Genomic DNA, 24703 nt, shown 5'->3' on the forward strand with positions numbered 1-24703 from the left:
ACAGCCTTAAAATATCTAATTCTGTCATCACTTGAAGGGATCAAGACAGGCTTATCTATCTTTCTTCAAGTGGTGTTCCAGGGACCGAGGGTGGCTAGTCACAGGGAAAGCAAGACAGTGAATATAAGTTACTTCTTTTAGTATAAATTTCATATCACAGATCAAATGTTAGACTGGATAAGTTATAAAAACAGCACATTATTCTTATGGGGAATAGATAATATGCCAGTTTCTATACAAAAAAAAAAATTTACATGTTCTATCTGTTTAATCCTTACAAGGAGCTTCTGGAAGAGCTGTTATTATCTCCCTTCTATAGGTGGGAAAACTGAACACAGAGGGTTTATGGAGATTTCCCATATCATCACAGTCAGTAAGTGGCAGAACTGGGATTCCAACTCAGCACGTCTGCCTCTATATAGGTACTCCCAGGCACCATGCTCTGTCACCAATAAAGGAAAAAAAAAAAAAAAGGCGTCTGAAAAGATGTAAAGCTGCATAGATACTGAAAAAGAGAGTTTCATTTTATTGCTTACATTTGAGTGCCTTCTGTAACAGCAGTCCTCAAGCATTATTCTGTATTGACACACAACAAACATTCCTGACTTCATGAAGCTTATATTGTAGTGGAAAATGAAAGTCGCTTAGTCATGTCCGACTCTTTGCAACCCCATGGTCTTATACAGTCCATGGAATTCTCCAGGCCAGAATACTAGATAGGGTAGCCTTTCCCTTTTCCAAGGGATCTTCCCAACCCAGGGATCAAAGCCAAGGCTCTGGCATTGCAGGCAAATTCTTTACCAGCTGAGCCACAGGGGAAGCCCATATTATAGTGGAAGGGAGCAGAAAATCCAGGTAGGTGCAAAGTTGGTAAATACATCTTATGTTAACAGGACATTTTTTAAAGCTCTCAACATCCTAAGTGATAGGTTCAACCTGTTTTAAGTGAACAGGCATCATAGCCAAAGACATCAGGTGAAACATTCTTCAGCTTTTAAGAAGTTGGTTAAAATTTGAAGTAAGTTTTTTCCCACATAAATTGAAATTCAATGGCAAGAATTAAAATCAAACTCAATTTTTGAGAAGAGGTGGTGCCTGTTTTTTTCAGAAGTTATCACAACACTTATCATTTGTTTTGTGTTCAGCACATATTCATAATGATGAATATATTATGTGATAAATACTAATTATATATGAGATTATATTTTTTATAAGTTGGAAATATTGTTAACCTTCGCTTGGATGTTTCAATTTTATTGCATGGCTCTTCTGAGAATGTTCAGCTATCTTAAACAGTAGTTTTGCATGGATATCAAATGTTCCCAAGAGTAATTTTTATCAATTTTTTCATTTAAAAATACTCTGAATAAGTGTATGAATAAGAATCCTAGATGAATCCTTTGTAGTGGCCAGTTCATAATTTTATTTAATCAGGGTAATGACAGACATTGACAGCTTTAGATATTGTTTTGGACCAAAAGTAGCTCTTAAGCTTCAACCAGCAATTTATCTTTCATAAAATTAATGATTCCTGAACATCTTCAGAAGCTTAAAGACTTCTCTAGTGATTTGGAGGAAGAGAAAATAGAATGACATGAAGGATCCCAGAAGACAAATGTCTTGCTTTGAGATATGGCAGACAATCATGTGTCATAAAACACACATACACACACACACCGGAATTTTTCTCAAAGCACTTTATGTAATCCATCTTATGCGAATATATCAGTACCATGTACTCAGAAACTATTGTGGACATGGAAATAGTGATGACTTTTTCAAAAAAATTTTAAACCTTAATATTTTCCCTCCTTAGCCTTTTGTTGGACTCTTTGTGACCCCATGGACTGTAGCCTGCCAGGCTCCTCTGTCCATGGGATTTTCCAGGCAAGAGTACTGGAGTGGGGTGCCATTTCCTTCTCCAGAGGATCTTCCCAATCCAGGGATTAAACCTGGGTCTCCCACATTGCAGGCAGATGCTTTACCATCTGAGCCACCAGGGAAGTCCTTTTTAGCATACTATATATTTTAAATGGTAATATTTTATGTGATTTGCAAAGGAATTTAGTGAAGGATTACATAAGGCTTGAAATCACGTCACCTAAAGACAGCACCCCACTCCAGTACTCTTGCCTGGAAAATCCCATGGACAGAGGAGCCTGGTAGGCTGCAGTCCATGGGGTCACTAAGAGTCGGGCACGACTGAGTGATTTCACTTTCACTTTTTACTTTCATGCATTGGAGACGGAAATGGCAACCCACTCCAGTGTTCTTGCCTGGAGAATCCCAGGGACAGAGGAGCCTGGTGGGCTGCCATCTATGGGGTCGCACAGACTCGGACACGACTGAAGCGACTTAGCAGCAGCAGCAGCAGCAAAGACAAAATGGTTGTTAAGACTAAATATAAATATTTTTATTAACAGAATTATAAACTATAAAAAGCAGACATGGTGAGATTTGTCAGCAGCAAAGGCTCAGTATCCTGAAGCAGATGCACCCCAGTAGAGGAAAAGCTTTTCTGATGCTATAGTCCTCACTTTAGGTGTGAGTATTCAGATTATTGGAGAAGGCAATGGCACCCCACTCCAGTACTCTTGCCTGGAAAATCTCATGGACGGAGGAGCCTGGTGGGCTGCAGTCCATGGGATCGCTAAGAGTCAGACACAACTGAGCGACTTACTTTCAATTTTCACTTTTATGCATTGGAGAAGAAAATGGCAACCCACTCCAGTGTTCTTGCCTGGAGAATCCCAGGGACGGGGGAGCCTGGTGGGCTGCCATCTGTGGGGTCTCACAGAGTTGGACATGACTGAAGTGACTTAGCAGCAGCAGCAACTCAGGTTATACTTGATAACTATTTTAGAGATTGGTTTAACTGACTCTTATCTGAGGTTATATGTATTGAAAGAAAGAATATGAGCTTTTTGTCTTCTGCTTCTTTCACTTCTTACTTAAATAGTAGTATTCTTTGAATCTCATGGACAGTGGAGCCTGATGAGCTACAGTCCATGGGGTTGCAAAGAGTTGGACACAGTTTCACAGCTAAACACCACCACCACCACCAATTCTTTGAGCCAGAGAAACATAGTAGGGTTGTTTATGATGATGAATGGTAGGGCGTCCTAAGCAGAATCAGTGCCACACAAAGCAGTCTGTATAACTGGGTCTCTCCTGGTCATTCTACATTGGAGCTTCAGAATTCTACTCTTCTGTACTGTGCCAGAAAGTGTATGATTCAGGCCCATTGTACATTATGTGCCTCATCTGATACGCCTGTAATGTTTTTTTTGAGTATGTTTGAAACCTGGACATAAGAATAATTAACACAGGGAAAGTCCCACACAATATTGCAGTTGCATACATTTACTTACCACTTGTTATGTTTCCTAAACATAAGCACCGTTCTAAGGGTTGTTCAAACAATAGTTTCTCATCTTTATGAGAAACAAAGGTTTCTCATCTTTATAACAGCTATAAATGGTTGACTATAAAGTATTGTTATTGCTGTTATGTAGGTGAAGAAACTGAGGCATCAGTTGTTGATTATCCAAAGTCATACAACTCATGAGTAGCAAAACTGGAACTTAATCACTGAGTCTAGTTGCAGAGTTTATATCTCTAGCTGCCATTGCTATGCTAACCTCTTTCTGAGGAATGATGTTGAATACATTTCAGCTTTAGTAATTTTGTTTCTCACTATTATGGTTAAATATATTATTGTTCTTGTGAAAGTTGCTCTATCATGTCGGACTCTTTGCTACCCCATGGACTGTAACCTGCCAGGCTCTTCTATCTATGGAATTTTCCAGGGAAGAATACTGGTGCGGCTTGCCATTCCCTTTTCCAGGGGATCTTCCTGACCCAGGGATTGAACACAGGTCTGCCCAGGGATTGAACCCAGGTCTCCTGCATGCAGGCAGATTCTTTACCATCTGAGCCACCAGGGAAGCCCAAATATATGAGAGTGGCTGATAAAGACCTGGAAGTCACTCATTATCCCTAGAGGGGACAAAAATCCCAGGATAGACATGTCTAATAGCAATAACCCAGTATTTATTAAGCATTTATTGTATGACAGCTACTGCATGAGCTCTTTTTGCTTTGCAGTCTCTCGTTTATTCCTTACCATAAACTTTTGAATTATGTATTGTTATCTATCTGTGTATCTAATCTACAAATGACAGTGATTCTTTGAGAGATTAGCTTGCCCAGAGGTACACAGTTTGAAGATGTGGAGGTAAGCATCTGAACCCACAGCCTGACACTCCAGTGTCTACTGACAATACAACACATATTCAGTTTTTGTGGATTATCAACAGTGAAAACATTCATTCATTCAGTTGCCCTACCATTACTGGATAGTTTTCCTTAGGAATAAAAGATATTCTTCAAAGATGTGTAAAAATAAGTACAAAATATCATGGTTAAGCATTGCTGTATGTTTTTCTCAATGGTCAACTAAAAGGGTAGGTAAGATCTTCATTCAGAGAGCATGATTATTAGTCACCCTGCTTTTATATGGCTCTACTCCTTCAGAAATAATATAATAAATTTTCCAGAAGGAAGATAGCTAACTCTGCCACTCTAACACCTGGTGCAAGTAAGAATAATAAAAACTCTGATTAAGTTATTTTAGTAATAGTTCCACTAGAGGGAATGAGACTAAATCCACTCATATTAGTCTCATATTTTTGTACCAGAAAAGATTTTCATAAACAATAGTCTGTAAATTGAATCAGTGCTAACACTAAAGCATATCATGTCAGAGCCTCCAGATTCTCTCAGCTCCTTCTTAGAGCACAATTGCCAAGTTCCCAATCTGATGCATTCCCTTTAAGTGAACAATAGCTCTTTCAGCATTCTGTATATAACAGTGCCAGTAAACATTTTAGCAGGAGACTACACAAAGCCAAATATCTGACAGCCTCATTCCTTTTCTCACAGATGTGATCTTTTTAGCAGTTACAGGTAAGATTCCAAGTCTGTTTTCCAAATCAATGGCATTTTAAAGATAAACATGTGTTTCTGCTTAGTGATAACATTTATTTAGAGTAGTTTACACCCATGCAGTGAAGAAAACGCTCTTCTATTCCTCTGCTCCGCTTTTTGTCTTTGTGAGAGAACAGAGTACACTGCCGAGTCCAGTGTGTATGTGTATGTGTTGGCACATGAGCATGCATGCAAGACAATGGATTTACAACATGTGCCAGTACTATTAGATAGTCTCCAAAATGGTCTAAAACAATTTGATTCCATGTTCAGTTCAGTCGCTAAATCGTATCTGACTCTTTGCGACCCCGTGGACCACAGCACACCAGGCCAATTCCATGTGAACAGATTCTAAAGCAGTAACTGACATGAATCATTTTGAGTTATGACTATCTTCCGCAATGGATCTCTGTGTAAAGCTTAGTTAGGCAGAATATATCCTCTGATTCTATTGATAATTGTCATTTCCTGTGAAAATGTCATATCTTTTCAAGCAGATTCAAAGCAAATATTTTGCCTTGTGTTTAATGGGAACTCAGCAAACATTTTTTCATTAAAAAGTAAATGATTGTTTTACCTTTGCTGTATATTTGAAATGTTCATAATGGGTGGTTGGGGGAAAATGAAAGCATCAGAAACTTGAAGTCCTCATAATTAACTTGTGAGGATGCAAATACTGACTAAATTTAAATAAATATGATATATATATATTTATTTATTTATTATTGAAAACACCATTTGCTCTTCTCCAACACAACAGAGACAACTTATCAGTGATGGTGGTGGTACTCGGTTGTGTCCAACTCTTTGCAACCCTATGGACTGTAGCCTGCCAGGCTTCTCTGTCCATGGGTTTTCCCGGGCAATAATACTGAAGTATTCCAAGAGATCTTCCTGACCCAGGGATTGAACTTGCATCTCCTGTGTCTCCTGCATGGGTAGGCAGATTCTTTACCATTGTGCCACCTGGGAAACTTACATATTTATATACATATATATATATTTAGTGTTGCAGCTCAGAAAAACCAACTGTTACTACCTTTTTAATGGATAAGCATAGAGTTAGCTAGTGACAAACTATGAACAACTTAAACAACCTACATTAGACTTTATTTTTAAAAGTCTCAAAATTCCTAAATATTTACTTTTATACAAACTATCCCATATTTTTGGAAAAAGGACCTTCTATTGGACAAAAGTATATTTCTACAAACTGTGATATCACTTATAAATTTTTTCTGGAAGAAACTCATTTTCCTTCTTAAAATTTCTAGTGATTTGTTTGGTCTAGTGTATGTGAAAAACATTGCCTTTCTCTGAAAGCTATGCCAAGTTGTATTTCTGAAATTCTTGTGATTTAAGACCTTTTGGAATTTACACAGCCTTACTCATCATTAAAATGAAATAAGGATCTGCATTGGAAGGCACCAGACCCTGAGAAGGGTAGTGTGAAGGATAATGTAGCTTACTTCCTCAGGGAATTATACACTAAGCTCCCAAAATAAACCAGAATGAGAATAGCAGGCCTGCCAATTTTTCAAAAATTATAGAAAATAAGTTGCTTCCTTTGGCTATATATTTAATGGGAGTACTATCCCGAGGTGAACATATTTTGGCTTCAGTATTCTACATTGTGTGGACAGGCTATAGTCAAAGGAAGGTTGGTTGCTTGGTTGATTTTAAATCAACTAGTAAATGCATTTATTCCAGCTTAATTTCTGAAAGATGTGGGTTAATATAAATTTGCAAGTAGATAAATTTTTATATCAATCTGTCTCAACACTAGCAAGAGTGCTAGATAGTAATTTTCCATAATGTATCAATCACAGCTTCTTATCTGGAGTGTGTGGGTACATCTCAGGGGACCCAGAAACACCTAAAATTATATTCTAATATATGTGTGCCTTTCTAGGCAGAATGTCTATATCTATGCAAATGAAGAAAACCAAGTCGTGGATAAAGCAATTAAGTTATTTGTCCATGTAACCATAGTTCAGGAGGGGCAAAGTCAATTCAGACTCAGTCAATTTGGTTCTAGGTACTACGACTAACCATTATAGCTTTTTCATATTATTATTAACACTGTATCTTAAAAAAGTTATTGTCTAGCATGCCTATTTTGACTTCAGTTCAGTCGCTCTGTCGTGTCCCACTCTTTGCAACTCCATGAATCACAGCATGCCAGGCCTCCCTGTCCATCACCAACTCCCGGAGTTCACTCAAACTCATGTCCATCGAGTTGGTGATGCCATCCAGCCATCTCATCCACTGTTGTCCCCTTCTCCTCCTTCCCCCAATCCCTCCCAGCATCAGGGTCTTTTCCAATGAGTCAACTCTTCACATGGGGTGGCCAAAGTATTTTGACATATATACGAATAAATCACATTATTAGATTTCTTTGAAAAATGTACTTATGCAGATTACACCAAGACATGTTTGTTTGTTTGGTTTTGTGGAGAATTACTAATCTCTTTCCTTGTGTCTTTGGAGAAAATATGTGCTAGTTAATATTGCTAGTAGATTGTCAATACCACATATATTTTCTAAAGAGAACAATTACATTCACAACATCCTCTAAACATTCATGTAGGATTAAATAAATAACCAATCTCAGTTTCATGTAAATGGCGAAAGAAAATGGTTTATAACTGATGAAAGATATAGATTATTTATGAAATAGGACTAGAACCAGTATTCAGTAAAGCCAAAGATAGAATTCTTTGAAATCTTAAAGGAAATCAGTCCTGAATATTCGTTGGAAAGACTGATGCTAAAACTGAAACTCCAGTATTTTGGCAAAGTACCTGATGCAAAGAACCGACTCTTTGGAAAAGACCATGATGCTGGGAAAGATTGAAGGCAGGAAGAAAAGGGGATGACAGAGGATGAGATGGTTGGCTGGCATCATTGACTCAATGGACATGAGTTTGAGCAAGCTCTGGGAGTTGGTGATGGATAGGGAAGCCTGGCATGCTGCAGTTCATGGGGTCACAAAGAGTTGGACATGACTGAAACTGAACTGAACTAAACTGAAAGATAGAAATGAATTTACTTCTAATACAGTGTTTTAACTGCTATATAAAATTGGTCTGCTTTGCAAAAAATACCATAATTAGTTTTTCTATAAAGGAAAAATAAAATTCTGAGTTTTACCTCAGTCTAAATTGTGCTGAAGTGATCAATTGTGCTGATCCAATCCAATTTGGATCCAGGAGTTCAAATTATATATTTTCTTGTTCAGAAGCTATTCCAGATAATAAAATATAATGAAATATATAATCCATTGTTTTATAAATAAAAAGAGAGAAAAAGGTACAAATTGAATATTTTTCAAGATCTACCCATGATGAATGAATCCAGAGAGAAATCCATAGCACTATAATGACTGCTGAGTAGGAAAAAAAAAGTGTGGATATACAATTTAAAAATGCAAATTATTACTTGTTCTAATGATGAAGATCATCATTCTTATCTATATCACATACATGATGAGCTTCTATAAAAGGTATATAATCTAGGTAAATTTTGATATATAAAAAGCACCCAAACATTAAACATATTTAAAGAGGAAAGAAAGAAACCTGTCATATCTAAACCAAAACCCAAGCACAAGTGAAAACCTGAATGGAGAGAGATACTGTTGTTTCTAGTTAATGTTTTAGCAAAGTAATAAATGTAATTGTATCCAAAAACTGATGATTTAATGTTAAAATGTCAGCTCCAAGATTTTATACCTTCTTTCTTATTCCTCATTCAAATTCTTACTCTTTAAGAACAAGAGCACCTCTTGAGCTTCCTAGTTTAATTTCATGAAAAAGTTCAGTGAATAAGATGATTGGACAGATCATTATTTGCATTGATTTTCAGTACTGTTGCTCAGTCATGTCCAACTCTTTGCAACCCCATGGACTGCAGCACACCAGCTTCCCTGTCCATCACCAACTCCCGGAGTATGTTCAGACTCATGTCCAGCAAGTCAGTGATCCCATCCAACCATCTTGTCCTCTGTCATCCCCTCTCCTCCTGCCTTCAATCTTTCCCAGAATCAGAGTCTTTTCCAATGAGTCATTTCTTTGCATCAGGTGGCCAAAGTATTGGAGTTTCAGCTTCAGCATCAGTCCTCCCAGTGAATATTAAGGAGTCATTTCTTTTAGGATGGTCTGGTTGGATCTCCTTTAAGTCTTCTCCAACACCACAGTTCAAAAGCATCAATTCTTCGGTGCTCAGCTTTCTTTATAGACCAACTCTCACATCCATACATGACTACTGGAAAAACCATAGCTTTGACTAGACAGACCTTTGTCGGCAAAGTAATGTTTCTGCTTGCTAATATGCTGTCTAGGTTGGTCATAACTTTTCTTCCAAGGAGCAAGTGTCTTTTAATTTCATGGCTGCTGTCACCATCTGCAGTGATTTTGGAGACCCCCCAAAATCTATATGATATAATAGGAAGATCTGTAAATTTCTTTAATAATATGTAATATTTAAGTCTGCAGTTTATATTTTCCTTCTGTTTATTTCTTCTGTTATTCCCAAATTAAATGTGTCAATCAAATGTTACTGAGAAATGGGTTTAGTGGGTTTCTATACTGTATGATGTTTAGTTTCCATTTTTTAAAAAAATGGTTTACTGTATTCATTTATTTATTTACTTATTGGCCGTGCAGCATGCAAGATCTTAGTTCCCTAACCAAGGATCAAACCTGCAGTCCCTGCATTGGAAGTGGAGTCTTAACCAGTGGATTGCCAGGAAATTCCTGGTTCCCATTTTAAACTCAGTAATACAAATCTATAAGAAGCTCAACAAATCTGTTGAACCTTCCTCATATCAAGTGGCATTTTCTCAGTTTTCAACATTTATTCATTCAACAAATATGAATGTATATTTTTATGTACTGGGTACACTACTAAGCGCTCAGATACAATGGTAAGCAAGATAGTCTTGCCTCTGGAAAAATGGTATTTTTCTTGGGGTCTAGGACAACTAGAAAGTCAATTCTGCACAAGTTTGCCAAGGATAAGGATTAGCTTAGTATACTATGTGACATATAAATATTTCAATTTTTGAAAGCTTACTGAGGAACAGGAAGTAGAAGTAAAAGTTATATTGAGGATTAAGATTTGGGAGGGTGGGGCATTGAAAAATAGTATAATGCCCACATTATATTATAATGCTGTGTAATTTTAGAAGAGTTGCCTAACCTCTCTGTTCCTAGTTTTTTGTTTTTTTTTTTTAAGAAAACAGAAAACTACTAGAGTGATTATGAAGATTAAACAAAAATACTAATAAGGAAATTAGAATAAAGTGTGGTAAATGTTATATTATATGCTTTAAATATTGGCTTTACTATTGATAATATTAGTCTTGTAAGAGAAAAAAGCATGAGTAAATGCTTGGAATCAAAAGAAAGATCACAGTTAATTTCATCTAACTATAGGACTAGAGGAGGAAATGGCAACCCACTCCAGTATTCATACCTGGCAAATCCCATGGACAGAAGAACCTGGTCAGTTACAGTCCATGGGATCATAAAGAGTCAGATATGACTGGGCAACTAACACACATATACACACAGCCATAGGATATTGGTTGTAGTCAGTGAGGTTAGAATTGATGCTGGGTAGATTAGTATGTATCAGCCCATGCAGGACTTTGTATGCATCCTGAAGGATTTGCAACTTTACTTAAGTTGTATCAGAACAAAGAAGGGCTATAAATAGGAATATGACATTGATTAGGCCTGCATTATAGAAAGGCCCCTCTGGTCATTGCGTGGAGAATCAATTGAAAACAGAGTCAATTGGACCTGAGGAAAAGATACCAATAAAAGGGCTATGGTAGTGATCCAAGTGAGAGATAACAATGACCCCCATTTAGCTACAATCACTGGAGCTACTGTCATTTTCAAGATAAAGACTTCATAGCAGATTTAGTTAGTGATCAGATGGAGAGGATAATGGAGAGGAACAGATCAAAACAATGATACCTAGGGCTCTGATTTAAGCAAATAAATGTGTGATATTGTTAATCACTGCAAAGAAGAAGGCTGGGAGAGAAAAAGATAAAGGGAGTTAATTGGGGACATATTGATTTGGAAATTCCACAGCAGCCAACTGGTGACATCTGGCAGTCTCTCTGGTGCACTGGAACCGATTCATATCAGCTTGTATAAAAAATTAATAAACAGAAACCTCAGTTAAGTCAAGTCAAGAGACCAGAAGAGGGAGTTCTCAAGCCCTGTAATGGAAGCAGAGCCTAAAAGGAAAAAAAAAAAAAGACTTCTATTTTGGCAAGGACTCACAGCCAGTGACGGAGAAGGCAATGGCACCCCACTCCAGTACTCTTGCCTGGAAAATCCCATGGATGGAGGAGCCTGGCCAGCTACAGTCCATGGGGTCCCTAAGAGTCAGACACGACTGAGCGACTTCACTTTCAGTTTTCACTTTCATGCATTGGAGAAGGAAGTGGCACCCCACTCCAGTGTTCTTGCCTGGAGAATCCCAGGGATGGGGGAGCCTGGTGGGCTGCTGTCTATGGGGTCGCACAGAGTCGGACACGACTGAAGCGACTTAGCAGTAGCAGCAGCAGCAGCAGCACAGCCAGTGAGAAGCCGCAGTTGGTTTACTAGGTTCTCCCAACTTCCTTTTCCCCTCTATAAAAGTGTTCTCATCTCCTTGCTATGTGGTGCTGTGCTTAGTCACTCAGTCATGTCTGACTCTTCACAACCCCATGGACTGTACCCCACCAGGCTTCTCTGTCCATGGGGGTTCTCCAGGAAGGAATACTGGAGCGGGTTGCCATGCTCTTCCCCAGGGGATCTTCCCAAACCAGGGATAGAACCCAGGTGTTCTGCATCGCAGGCAGATTCTTTACTGTCTGAGCCACCAGGGAAGCCCTTGCTTTGGGGGCTTTTGGTAATCCTAAATAAATCCATCTTTGCTGAAGATTTATCTGGCAGCCTGCTTTAGGGGAGTCTTCCCTGGTGGCTCAGCTGGTAAAGAATCTGCCTGCAATGTGGGAGACCTGGGTTCAGTCCCTGAGTTGGGAAGATCCCCTGGAGAAAGGAACAGCTACCCACTCCAGTGTTCTGGCCTGGAGAATTCCATGGACTGTATAGTCCATGGAGTCACAAAGAGTTGGACACAACTGAGTGACTTTCACTTTCATTTTTCACTTTCATTGCTTTAAGTGAACAGCTTGCAAAAAACAATTGTTAATATTTGGGAACTCTGTGAGCTAGTTGTTAAATGATAAGTAGATTGAAATTGGCTATAGAGAGAGCATTTATGATACAGAAATCAGCAAATGATAGGTACACTTTATGCCTTTACCCCTACAGAAAGCAAGTTTACAGAGAGCCCTGGTCTGCAAACCAGGTGCCATTGTTGTTGTTTAGTTGCTAAGTCATATCTGATTCTTAGCGACCCCATGGACTGTAGTCTGCCAGGCTCCTGTGTCTATGGGATTTTCCTAGGCAATGATACTGGAGTGGGTAGCCATTTCCTTCTCCAGGGGATCTTCCCAACCCAGAGACTGAACCAACATCTCCTGCATTGGCAGGTAGATTCTTTACTACTGAGCTACCAGGGAAGCCTCGTAGACACCATTAAGGTATGTAATTCAAGTCATGCAGATGAACATAGTAATTTCAGAACATGCCACGTGGTAAAAAATGATAGCCAAGGATGATGTTCTGAAGATAAGATCATTTCTCCTGTGAAGAGAGTCAGAGAGGAAGAATAAGAGATGTGAGACACTATCAGGAACTCTGGAGACACTAAAGCCAAGGAAATAAAACATCTAAGATGGAGGATAAAAGAGAAATCAAGATATGTTGTTTTCTGGAGAGAAGTTTTCCAAGAATGTACTGGACGTTTAAACTTAGGACATGAAATAAATAACAATAACAAAATTGCAAATAGAAAGCAAAAATAAATTTGCAAACCGTAATAGGTATCTCATGCATACTTAGCATAAATAGAGGTCTTCCTAAAAGAACATGTAAAAGTGGCTTACGTTAATTTGATATATTTTAAATTACTTTAAGCTCTTAGAATTATTACATCACAACCAGATTGATGTCACATGACTGGTGATTACAAAAGACAGGCTATTTGCTGTCTGGAAGTGACATCCTTTCTGGGGAACAGAAATGTATCAGATAAACATAATTTCTTCATATTTATAGTATAAAAGACCATCTTTTTCCCCATATGGATTTCATGAAAAAAGACTAAAAGCAGAACTGACCATTTGTTGAAAAGTCAGAGAGCTTACCACCAAATTTAGGAAGAATTTTACTTTGTTTCATAATGTTTTGACTGCAAATAACAGATACCTATATATTCATTTGAAAACGAGGACTTCTTTCTTCGAACAGCAAGAGATCAGAAGGCAGATGTGTCTGATGATACTCTGAGACTCTGGATTTCTTGTTCCCTTTCCCTCATGGTGACAAAAAGTCACTGTAATGTGACTCTGTCTGACATTCCAGGCAAAAACGAAGAGGCAGCCGTAGGATGACTCCAGCATATTTCTGATTATGTTTGCTTGGACAGAACTGCATCACTTAGCCACTCCTGGCTACAACACAAGCTTTCTAGCCTTCATATTGTAAGTATTCCAACAAAAAGTTGTTTTGGGGCATTTTATAAGCCATTGTACATTATCTGCCTTAGGCTTCTTTCTTTGGAAGCAAAAACACCTCAAGCTCAAGATAGTGATGGTGCCTAGAGAAATACATTAAAAGATAGGAAGAAGCTCCCGGCACTAGAAATAACTGAGCACTTTCAACTAGCTCACAAAACTATTCTTCAGAGATACACATTTAACGTGTGGAATGTGCTTTGTACTACAGGGACAGGAAAGGATTAGCTAGGGTGTGAGGGCCACCCTTGGCATTATGGGTAGTCATGTTGATGTGAGTCCTGTGCAAAACCCTGGTATTGTATCTGTTTGAATTATTCAGTGCTACTTGGCAACGCTCCAATGGATAGCGGCAGGAACTCAGTCACTGTTCAGGGGAAATCTGTGGATGTGATATAATGGAAAAAAAAGCTAGTCCTTGTAAAGTTTAAATTACTCGGCTCCTTTCATATTGCCACTCCCTCTTATTTGCAATCAGAGAAAAGATACTTCTGATGATGTTGTATCCTGCAACTGACAACATCTGCTACCTACCACAAGCATTGCCATTTCTTGGCTAAATAAATGTGTGACCACAGGGAAATCACTGCTGAATTTACTCACATTGCCATGGTGTTTCAGTAACAAACCTGGGAATCAACTTATCTTACAATACAGATGGCTGCAGCAGGATTATGCCTCAGTGGGCTCTTGGAAATGAATTATCCTACCAACTAGTTACGGTTCTAAAATGCTTCTGACTTACTCATGGTGACTGACTAGTATTTAATGAGTTCCCTGGTGGCTCACTGGTAAAGAATCTTCCTACAATGTTGGAGACCTGGGTTCTGTCCCTGGATTGGGAAGATCCCCTGGAGAAGGCAATGGCTACCCACTCCAGTATTCTGGCCTGAAGAATTCCATGACTGTATAGTGCTTGGGATCACAGAGTCAGACAAGACTGAACTACTTTGACTTTAATGAGATTATTTTCCCATTACATGGAGAATGACAGAGCCTCTAAATATTTATCAAGTAATTTAGGGTTCAGACTTAATTGCAGCACTTCTGTTTCTCTTAGGGGAATTTTTCAAGGCAGTGGTCTCACTAGTTTGGACACTTAAACTTGGTCAAACCTCTCCTTCTTGGGCAAGGCAATTTATGTTCCTTGTCAAATTATAGCCATTTATTTACCAATGTTTAATTTTCTATTTATTTTCTTCATTAAAGGGACTTAACACCACAGTTTCTCATATTTACCGTATCTCCCTGGTTATCCATATGGAATGAAACATTAAATGGATATATTAAAGTGATGCACAAATAAAATAAATCTTCTGTATCATTTGAACTGATATACTCATTGAGCATACTTTTTTGCCATGGTCTAGAAATGTGCTCCAAGCCATTATTTGTATAACAAATATAAGGCATATGAATGTGATAAATAAAACTCTAGAATGTTAATGTCTTAAGATTATAACATATCTCTGTAGTTAATTATTAAAAAAATCTACTTCACTCTTTTACTCTTTTGTAAACCTTTATATGGCAGATGGATGGTGTGGGGAAGGTGGAGAGAGAGGAAATGAATCGAATTTACAATGTTGTGTATATAGAACAGTGAAGAGGAAATCTCTGTTTTACAGAGCCTGTAGTTTGGAAATAATTTCTATTTCTTAGAGTTCAAAATCAAACCATACTTGTTTAGTAAGTGTACTTTCATATCAGTTCAGTTCAGTCGCTCAGTCGTGTCTGACTCTTTGTGACCCCATGAATCACAGCATGCCCGGCCTCCCTGTCCATCACCAATGCTTGGAGTCTACTCAAACTCATGTCCATCGAATGGTGATGCCATCCAGCCATCTCATCCTCTGTTGTCCCCTTCTCCTCCCGCCCCCAATCCCTCCCAGCATCAGGGTCTTTTCCAATGAGTCAACTCTTTGCATGAGGTGGCCAGAGTATTGGAGTTTCAGCTTTAGCATTAGTCCTTCCAATGAACACCCAGGACTGATCTCCTTTAGGATGGACTGGTTGGACCTCCTTGCAGTCCAAGGGACTCTCAAGAATCTTCTCCAACACCACAGTTCAAAAGCATCAATTCTTCAGCTCTCAGCTTTCTTCACAGTCCAACTCTCACATCCATATGTGACCACTGGAAAAACCATAGCCTTGACTAGACGGACCTTTGTTGGCAAAGTAATGTCTCTGCTTTTGAATATGCTATCTAAGTTGGTCATAACTTTCCTTCCAAGGAGTAAGCGTCTTTTAATTTCATGGCTGCAGTCACCATCTGCAGTGATTTTGAAGCCCCCCAAAATAAAGTCTGACACTGTTTCTGCTGTTTCCCCATCTATTTCCCATGAAGTGATGGGACCGGATGCCATGATCTTCATTTTCTGAGTGTTCAGCTTTAAGCCAACTTTTTCACTCTCCTCTTTCACTTTCATCAAGAGGCTTTTTAGTTCCTCTTCACTTTCTGCCATAAGGGTGGTATCATCTGCATATCTGAGATTATTGATATTTCTCCCCTCAATCTTGATTCCAGCTGTGCTTCTTCCAGTCCAGCGTTTCTCATGATGTCCTCTGCATATAAGTTAAATAAGCAGGGTGACAATATACAGCTTTGACGTACTCCTTTTCTTATTTGGAACCAGTCTGTTGTTCCATGTCCAGTTATAACTGTTGCTTCCTGACCTGCATACAGGTTTCTCAAGAGGCAGGTCAGGTGCTCTGGTATTCCCATCTCTTTCAGAATTGTCCACAGTTTATTGTGATCTACACAGTCAAAGGATTTGGCATAGTCAATAAAGCAGAAATAGATGATTTTCTGGAACTCTCTTGCTTTTTCCATGATCCAGTGGATGTTGGCCATTTGATCTCTGGTTCCTCTGCCTTTTCTAAAACCAGCTTGAATATCTGGAAGTTCACAGTTCACGTATTACTGAAGCCTGGCTTGGAGAATTTTGAGCATTACTTTACTAGCGTGTGACATGAGTACAGTTGTATGGTAGTTTCAGCGTTCTTTGGCATTGCCTTTCTTTGGGATTGGAATGAAAACTGACCTTTTCCAGTCCTGTGGCCACTGCTGAGTTTTCCAAATTTGCTGGCATATTGAGTGCAGCACTTTCACAGCATCATCTTTCAGGATTTGAAATAGCTCAACTGGAATTCCATCACCTCCACTAGCTTTGTTCATATTGATGCTTTCTAAGGCCCACTTGAGTTCACATTCCAGGATGTCTGACTCTAGGTGAGTGATCACACCATTGTGTGATCACACATTGTGATCACTCACACCATTGTGATTATCTGGGACATGAAGCTCTCTTTTGTACAGTTCTGTGTATTAATGTAACCATGTATATGAAAGTTCGTGAGAACTCCATGAACTTTCATATACATGGTTACATTAATTTCATCTTCATAATAGAGAGTAGTGCTGTGCTTATTTTTGAGATGAAAAAACTTGAGTTGATCAATGAAATCTGCCATAAGAAGAGCACAAGGGAGAAAACAAGTGTGATAGAAAAATGGTACTGGATTAAGACAAAATTCTGTTCATGTCACCAAGTAGGACTGTCAGTCTATAATAACTTGGTTGATCTTTGTAAATAGAGCATTAGGAGAGTCATTGTGGTACAGAAATGTTTCAGATATACTTCCAGATCACTAGCAAAAAAAAGCATAAACAAACTGAAAACAGCCAGTGGAAGATTCAGGGTTCCATGCGTTTAGAATAATAGAAGAGTTTAATTGTATTACCTAAGCAATTACCCGTTAAACCCATTGACTGGTTGATACTTGGCAGAATTTCTTGCTAGTTCTAGGGAAGAAACACATTCATATAATATATTTTGCTAAATAATACACATATCATTCAGTTCTTATTACTCTAACATTAAAATGAAGAAAAATAAACGTAGCCACAACAGAAGGCCCAGATGGTTAAACAAGAATCACCCAAATTAGAGGTGATTGGTACTTACTCAGTATCAAGCTCTATGAATACAATATTCTAAATCAACTATAATTAGTTGTTTTTTTATATTAAAAAATTAACTAAAAAAAGAACAACACACACACAACACTTTTGGTTTTGTTTTTTAAAAAAGCACAGGCAAAATAGGGAGAGGTCTCAGACACCGAGGGTAGATCCATGTCCTTTCATTTTTCATTAACTTCAGACATACACCTCACACCATGAAAAGCCTTTAGGCTATTAATATTGGGTTGGCCAAGAAGTTCATTTGGGTTTTACCATGGCAAAGCCAGAATGAACTTTTTGGCCAACCCAATATAAGGTATAATTGTAGAGGTTACATGAAATTCTCCAGTCACCATAGCTCATTGTATCATCACTTCCAGGGTTTTTTTTTTTTTTTTTTTACCATAAACCATCCTAAATTAATGATACCTCTAAGGATATTTCAATGCCAAAGAATGTTCAAACTACCACAGAGTTGCACTCATTTCACACGCTAGTAAAGTAATGCTCAAAATTCTCCAAGCCAGGCTTCAGCAATATATGAACTGTGAACTTCCTGATGTTCAAGCTGGTTTTAGAAAAGGCAGAGGAACCAGAGACCAAATTGCCAACATCCACTGGATCATGGAAAAAGCAAGAGAGTTCCAGAAAAGCAACTATTTCTGCTTTATTGACTATGCCAAAGCCTTTGACTGTGTGGATCACAAGAAACTGTGGAAAATTCTGAAAGAGATGGGAATACCAGACCACCTGATCTGCCTCTTGAGAAATTTGTATGCAGGTCAGGAAGCAACAGTTATAACTGGACATGGAACAACAGACTGGTTCCAAATAGGAAAAGGAGTTCATCAAGGCTGTATATTGTCACCCTGTTTATTTAACTTATATGCAGAGTACATCATGAGAAACGCTGGACTGGAAGAAACACAAGCTGGAATCAAGATTGATGGGAGAAATATCAATAATCTCAGATATGCAGATGACACCACTCTTATGGCAGAAAGTGAAGAGGAACTAAAAAGCCTCTTGATGAAAGTGAAAGTGGAGAGTGAAAAAGTTGGCTTAAAGTTCAACATTCAGAAAACGAAGATCATGGCATCCGGTCCCATCACTTCATGGGAAATAGATGGGGAAACAGTGGAAACAGTGTCAGACTTCATTTTTCTGGGCTCCAAAATCACTACAGATGGTGACTGCAACCATGAAATTAAAAGACACTCCTTGGAAGGGAAGTTATGACCAACTTAGATAGCATATTCAAAAGCAGAGACATTACTTTGCCAACAAAGGTTAGTCTAGTCAAGGCTATGGTTTTTTCTGTGGTCAGGTATGGATGTGAGAGTTGGACTGTGAAGAAGGCTGAGCATGGAAGAATTGATGCTTTTGAACTGTGGTGTTGGTGAAGACTCTTGAGAGTCCCTTGGACTGCAAGGAGATCCAACCTGTCCATTCTGAAGGAGATCAGCCCTGGGATTTCTTTGGAAGGAATGATGCTAAAGCTGAAACTCCAGTACTTTGGCCACGTCATGCAAAGAGTTGACTCATTGGAAAAGACTCTGATGCTGGGAGGGATTGGAGGCAAGAGGAGAAGGGGATGACAGAGGATGAGATGGCTGGATGGCATCACTGACTCGATGGACGTGAGTCTGGGTGAACTCCGGGAGTTGGTGATGGACAGGGAGGCCTGGCGTGCTGCGCTTCATGGGGTCCCAAAGAGTCGGACTCAACTGAGTGACTGATCTGAATCTGAATCTGAAGGATATTTCATAAAGATGTATTATCTCTTTTTTGTTTATAGAAAGTTTCAGTTATCAAAATGTTCAGAAGGAAATCATATCATCCATCTTGTTTCTTTCCCCAAGAGGGTCCCCAATACTTGGGACAGAAATGGATCTGTGGATAAACTATTTTGACCCCTTTTTCCAAGCTAAATAATATGGGCTTTTGGTCTTTTATCATGAAATTATGAATATACCTGATTAGTGTGACCCTTGGAGAAGGAAATGGCAACCCACTCCAGTATTCTTGCCTGGAGAATCCAAGGGATGGGGGAGCCTGGTGGGCTGCTGTCTATGGGGTCGCACAGAGTCGAACACGACTGCAGTGACTTAGCAGCAGCAGAAGCAGCAGTGTGACCCTCTTGTTATGAAAAATTTTTGGATGCATTTCATATTCAACTGTGATTTGAGGGTTATTTAAATAATGCTACTTGTAAGCTCAGAGCTTCTAAAAAAGAATTTATTATCATATAAATGAATACCATAGGGATATTCCTGGTTAGTCTATATAAAGTTAAAAAAATAATTTAAATATTCTGTATGGGTTAAGGCCATGTTCTTTTGTGTGTATATTGAATAATCTAATACAGAGACCTATTACCTAAAAATGTTTATATCTAATTAGGTGTATTAAGTATAATTTCAAGGTCAAGTTCTGAAAGTAACTGTGATCTCTGCATGTAGGGTGTAAAGAATACATGTTTATAAGTGAAAATAATTTTAATTCATTTTGTATTTGGTGATTCTAGTTGTTCACTATACAATTATTTGATTCCGTTTAGTGGGAAAGAAGTGTCTATGAAATGAGTGGATATCAACATTCACTACGTCATTCAGATCAGACTATGCAATCATCTATGAAATGAGTGGGTATCAATATCCACTATATCATTCAGATCAGACTATGCAATTTAATAAATTCAACTCCAGATCTGCTGTGTGGCTCAAGGAAAATTGTTCCTGCTCTCTGAACAGTAATCTACCATCTGTAAAAACATGCTTTACCCTTCATATATATTCACTCATTTGTTTTTCATAAAGCAAATACTTATGCTTGATAACAGAGGAAATGGGCAGAATAAGAGAAATTCACCACCTCCTCAGATATAATGTGTAAATCACTATGAAGATTAAGAAATACAATGTATATGATTTCAATACACATTAACTTCAGTTTTTATTTTAATCTTCAAAACGCTATTTTGTCTTCCTTAAATTGTTAAAAGGAAATTAGTGAAACTTCATGCCAGGAATTCTAAAGGGTCTGAGTTTATGCTACTCAAAAGTCATCAGGTTAGCCTGTAGTCCTGTTCATCGTTACTGGCAGAAAGATCTGAGGCCTCCAGGTCAGAGACAAAAACAGATTATTACTCATAACAATAGCCCTAGCTGGTGTGTTATCCTGGTGCTTATTCCTCAAGCCCCAGTTCCCACAAGTTCGTGCAATGAAAGCAAATTCTTGCCTGCACATGCAGTGAGGATGGGTTACTGAAGAAGAAGCCTGGTATTAGAAAGCCTCAGTCTTATGGAGGGACTGCTTGTGAATCTGCTTGGAGAGAGTTATCTTGATCACCCCCAAATGCAAGCAGATCTGCTCTGGAGAAGAAAGAGTGATGTCTTTATCTTTACAGTTTACATTGTCTCCAGGGGAGGAAGACATTTCTATCTTTATTATCCTGGAATTTAAGTAAATCTGATCCAGCAGGGATCACTCTCTTTCCAAAGTGATTTGCTCAAGCAATCATTTTGGAAAATATCATCTGAAACAAAGTAATTATAATACTACATATGTAGCAACATGAGAGATTTATGGAAAATTGTCTTTCAACACCATGTGTCCAAAGGTTATCAGTTGAGTATACCTCCTTTTTGAGCAAAAGTTTTGTCAACTGCTATTTAACTATATAAGGTCCTCCTGTATAACACAGGGAACCCCACTCAGTGTTATGTGGCAGCCTGCATGGGAGGGAGTTTGGGGGAGAATGGTTGCATGTATTAATGTATGTATAGTCCCTTTGCTGTCCATCTGAAACTATCACATTGTTAATCAGCTATACTCCAACACAGAATAAAAAGTTTAATTAAAAATAGAGATGTCCTTAAAGAATTTGCTCCCCCCCCAAAAAAAAGAGTGAATACATGTTTGCCTTGGTTTGACTCATGAAAGATGAGACTTTCTTCTTCTCTTTAAATGGGGAATGTGTCTGGAAGGAAACTACTGCAGCGTTCTTTCTTGCCCTTACTCCCTGGGGAAATAGCCCATTTCGTTGTTTTGAGCAGGGCAGTTCTGTATAGGGTCTCATTTTACTGGGGTACATGTTTATGATTTTCTAAGACCAAGAACTCAACTCCTCTCTCTTTGATCTGTGCTCTTGGTACAGCAGGAGTTCTGTTCTCTCCTATCTGAGTCCCCTTCAACTGCCTGTTTTTGTATTAAGGAGACTAGACAGGACTTCCCCTCAGAAGGATACTTGTTTTACTATGACCATCTATAGGATCTTCTACCTACAGATGCAGGATAAGTCAGATCAGCCTTGAACTGGAGGTTGTTTTTAATTTCAGGGTAAGAATATCAGAGTTTCTACTTTCATCTCTCATGCTTTGTAAGTGATTTTTTTTTTTTAACCAAAACATGTGTTTTAAGGCTTATTGGCAATTGGAGCTTCCCTGGTGGCTCAAAGATAAAGAGTCCGTCTGCAGTGTAGGAGACCTGGTTTCAATCCCTAGGTCAGGGACATCCCCCGGAGAAGGAAATGGCAACCCACTACAGTATTCTTGCCTGGGAGATAACATAGACAGAGGAGCCTGGTGGGCTACAGTCCCTCAGGTCACAAAGAGTCAGAGAAGACTGAGCAACTAACTCACACACACACACACACATACAGAGTATTAATATTGGGTTTCCCTGGGGGCTCAGATGGTAAAGAATCTGCCTGCAATGCAGGAGACCTGTATTCGATCCCTGGGTCAGGAAGATCCCCTGTAGGAGGGCATGACAACTCACTCCAGTATTCTTGCCTGGAGAATCCCATGGACAGAGGAACCTGGAGGGCTATAGTCCATGGGGTTGCAAACAGTTGGACACAACTGAGTGGACTACAGTATTAATATTGAGTTGGCCAAAAAGTTCATTCAGGTTTTTCTGTAAGATGATATGGAAAACTCAAACAAACTTTTTGGCTAATCCAATATATGGCTTAAATTTAGGTATCATTTGGGGTGAGGGGTGTCCTGTCAAACAGAACCCTGTAAGGGAAAACGGGAAGAAGAATAAGTCTTAGTCTGACAATATGTAATACATTAACAATTCTCTGTGAGTTGTTTCTGCTGAATCAGTAGCAGAAATTTCCAAGGATAAAGCTAAGCTGAGCAGCAACAGCAAAGGATTACAAAAGAATAAAGAGTCTAAGAAAGAAATCTTAAAAGTTTTGGTCTCAAATTTGGTTTGAGATCAATAACCCTTGTTTCCTATTTCAGTCATTGTATGAAGTGGTGATTTTATAAACTTATATACAGCTTAAAAATAAGTACTTTCCTTCCACACCAAAGTGGGACCATTTATCAACCCTGAGAACAGTGTCAAGAGAAAATAAGGAGATACAGCTGTAGTGAGGCTATTGATATCCTAGATGATGACCCAAGATGTAGAGCGTAAGTTACGATGGAAAAAAAAAAGGACATCGCTACAAAGACTCCCCTGATTCCTGATCTCTCAGACTAAAGGCCCTGAGAAATGGCAGATAAATCATCTTGGAAAACTATCAGACAGCAGAAAAGCTAAGTAACAATGACAAGAAATTACAAGCCTCTTCTAAATACAAAAGGTGCAGAAAGTATCTAGAAGTTACACAGCAGGGAAAATTATATTTATTTAAAGCACCTGAAAACTTTTGATTTATTATCATTTTTGTCTGACTTATTAATACTAATGACTGCTTATTAAGCACTTACTGATGAAAAACAATATTTTAAGTAATAATACAGTACGAGGTATCATTGTGCAAATATGCATGGCAAGGTATACATCTGCAAATTTTAATTCTTGCTGATTTTACTTCTGGAGCATTTTATTTTCATATTTATCTTCTATTTTCCACTTCCAATACTACAAACCTTTAGTCTTTTGCCATCTATATCAATTTAACTTCCAATATGCTCCAAAAGTGATTTTCTCAAGCTTAGCATGGCGTTCAAGGCCATTTATTTGTTCATCCCAATCTCCAATTTTAGTCTGAGTTTTCAATACACTTTTCATCTATCATACTTCAGTCACATCAAGGTTGTACTGCTTTTCATTGTTGTATGTTGAAATCTATTCATTTTTCAAGGGCCAGAAAGTCTAACACCTTTCCCACATATTTTTTTCTAAATATTTCTCAATATACATCTCTTCTTTAAGTCCCTCTAAAGACTATTTTTTCCTCCTTTGTAGGCAATACTTAATAATTATTGCCTGTATCCAGTTAATCTTTTATTCAAGCTGCTATTTTGTAAATCATGGGAGATCAGAAACATGCCATGTTTGTATACCTTACAGAGCCTAGGAGAGCATTGTATGCAAAAATGTTTTATTAAATTCAATGTCAACAATTTAGTTATCTAGATGCTGAGTATGTATTATTTAAAGTAAATTAAAAAATGACATTCCCCATGCACATTTCTAACTGCTGAAAGATGCTGCTGCTGCTGCTGCTGCTAAGTCACTTCAGTTGTGTCCGACTCTGTGTGATCTCATGGACTGCAGCCTACCAGGCTCCTCTGTCCATGGGATTTTCCAGGCAAGGGTACTGGAGTGGGGTGCCATTGCCTTCTCCTGCTGAAAGATGAGTTGGTACCAAATAGTCATTCAAGACAAATTTGGAGGGAAAGAATTATGGCCTCGGATGTGAAGGATGCTGTATTCACAGTTTTCTGTTACTCTTTATTCCTTCCAATGGAATAAATTAGTTAATCTTTAATTGCTTGTTGTAAGCAAATCTAAAGAATGGCTCTTTGGATTTATACAAATGTGTAATCAGAAATTACATCAAATTGTAAAACAAAATATTTACTTAATAGGTAAATTACAACTCAAGTGAGAAGAATCTGCACAGATAATGCATGCAATTGTTGACTGTCATGTTGTGTATATTGAAGGGCATCTCATGTTTACAGTGGGGAATACAGGAGTATCTGAAACAACACTTCTCTATTGTCATGTATTTTATATGATGTAGTCAGAGGCTTAAGCATTTATCCTATATGTCTATAAAGTCAAATCTAGACTCTCCAGTAATATAATGCTTTGAAGGGATAGGCTTGGCTCAGGTAGACTTAAACATC

General features: G+C 38.4%; 1 protein-coding gene across 4 annotated transcripts in view; it reads left to right on the forward strand.

The window, feature by feature from the left end:
- The window catches only part of LOC147358441 (suppressor of SWI4 1 homolog), a 343713-nt gene that overhangs the window by 195934 nt on the left and 123076 nt on the right, over positions 1 to 24703 (forward strand). The gene's annotated exons all lie outside the window — the stretch shown is intronic.

The sequence above is a fragment of the Bos grunniens genome, chromosome 15 (assembly GCF_055505025.1).
Source record: "Bos grunniens cultivar Pamir isolate PY7600 chromosome 15, Bosgru_T2T1.0, whole genome shotgun sequence".
NCBI lineage: Eukaryota > Metazoa > Chordata > Mammalia > Artiodactyla > Bovidae > Bos > Bos grunniens.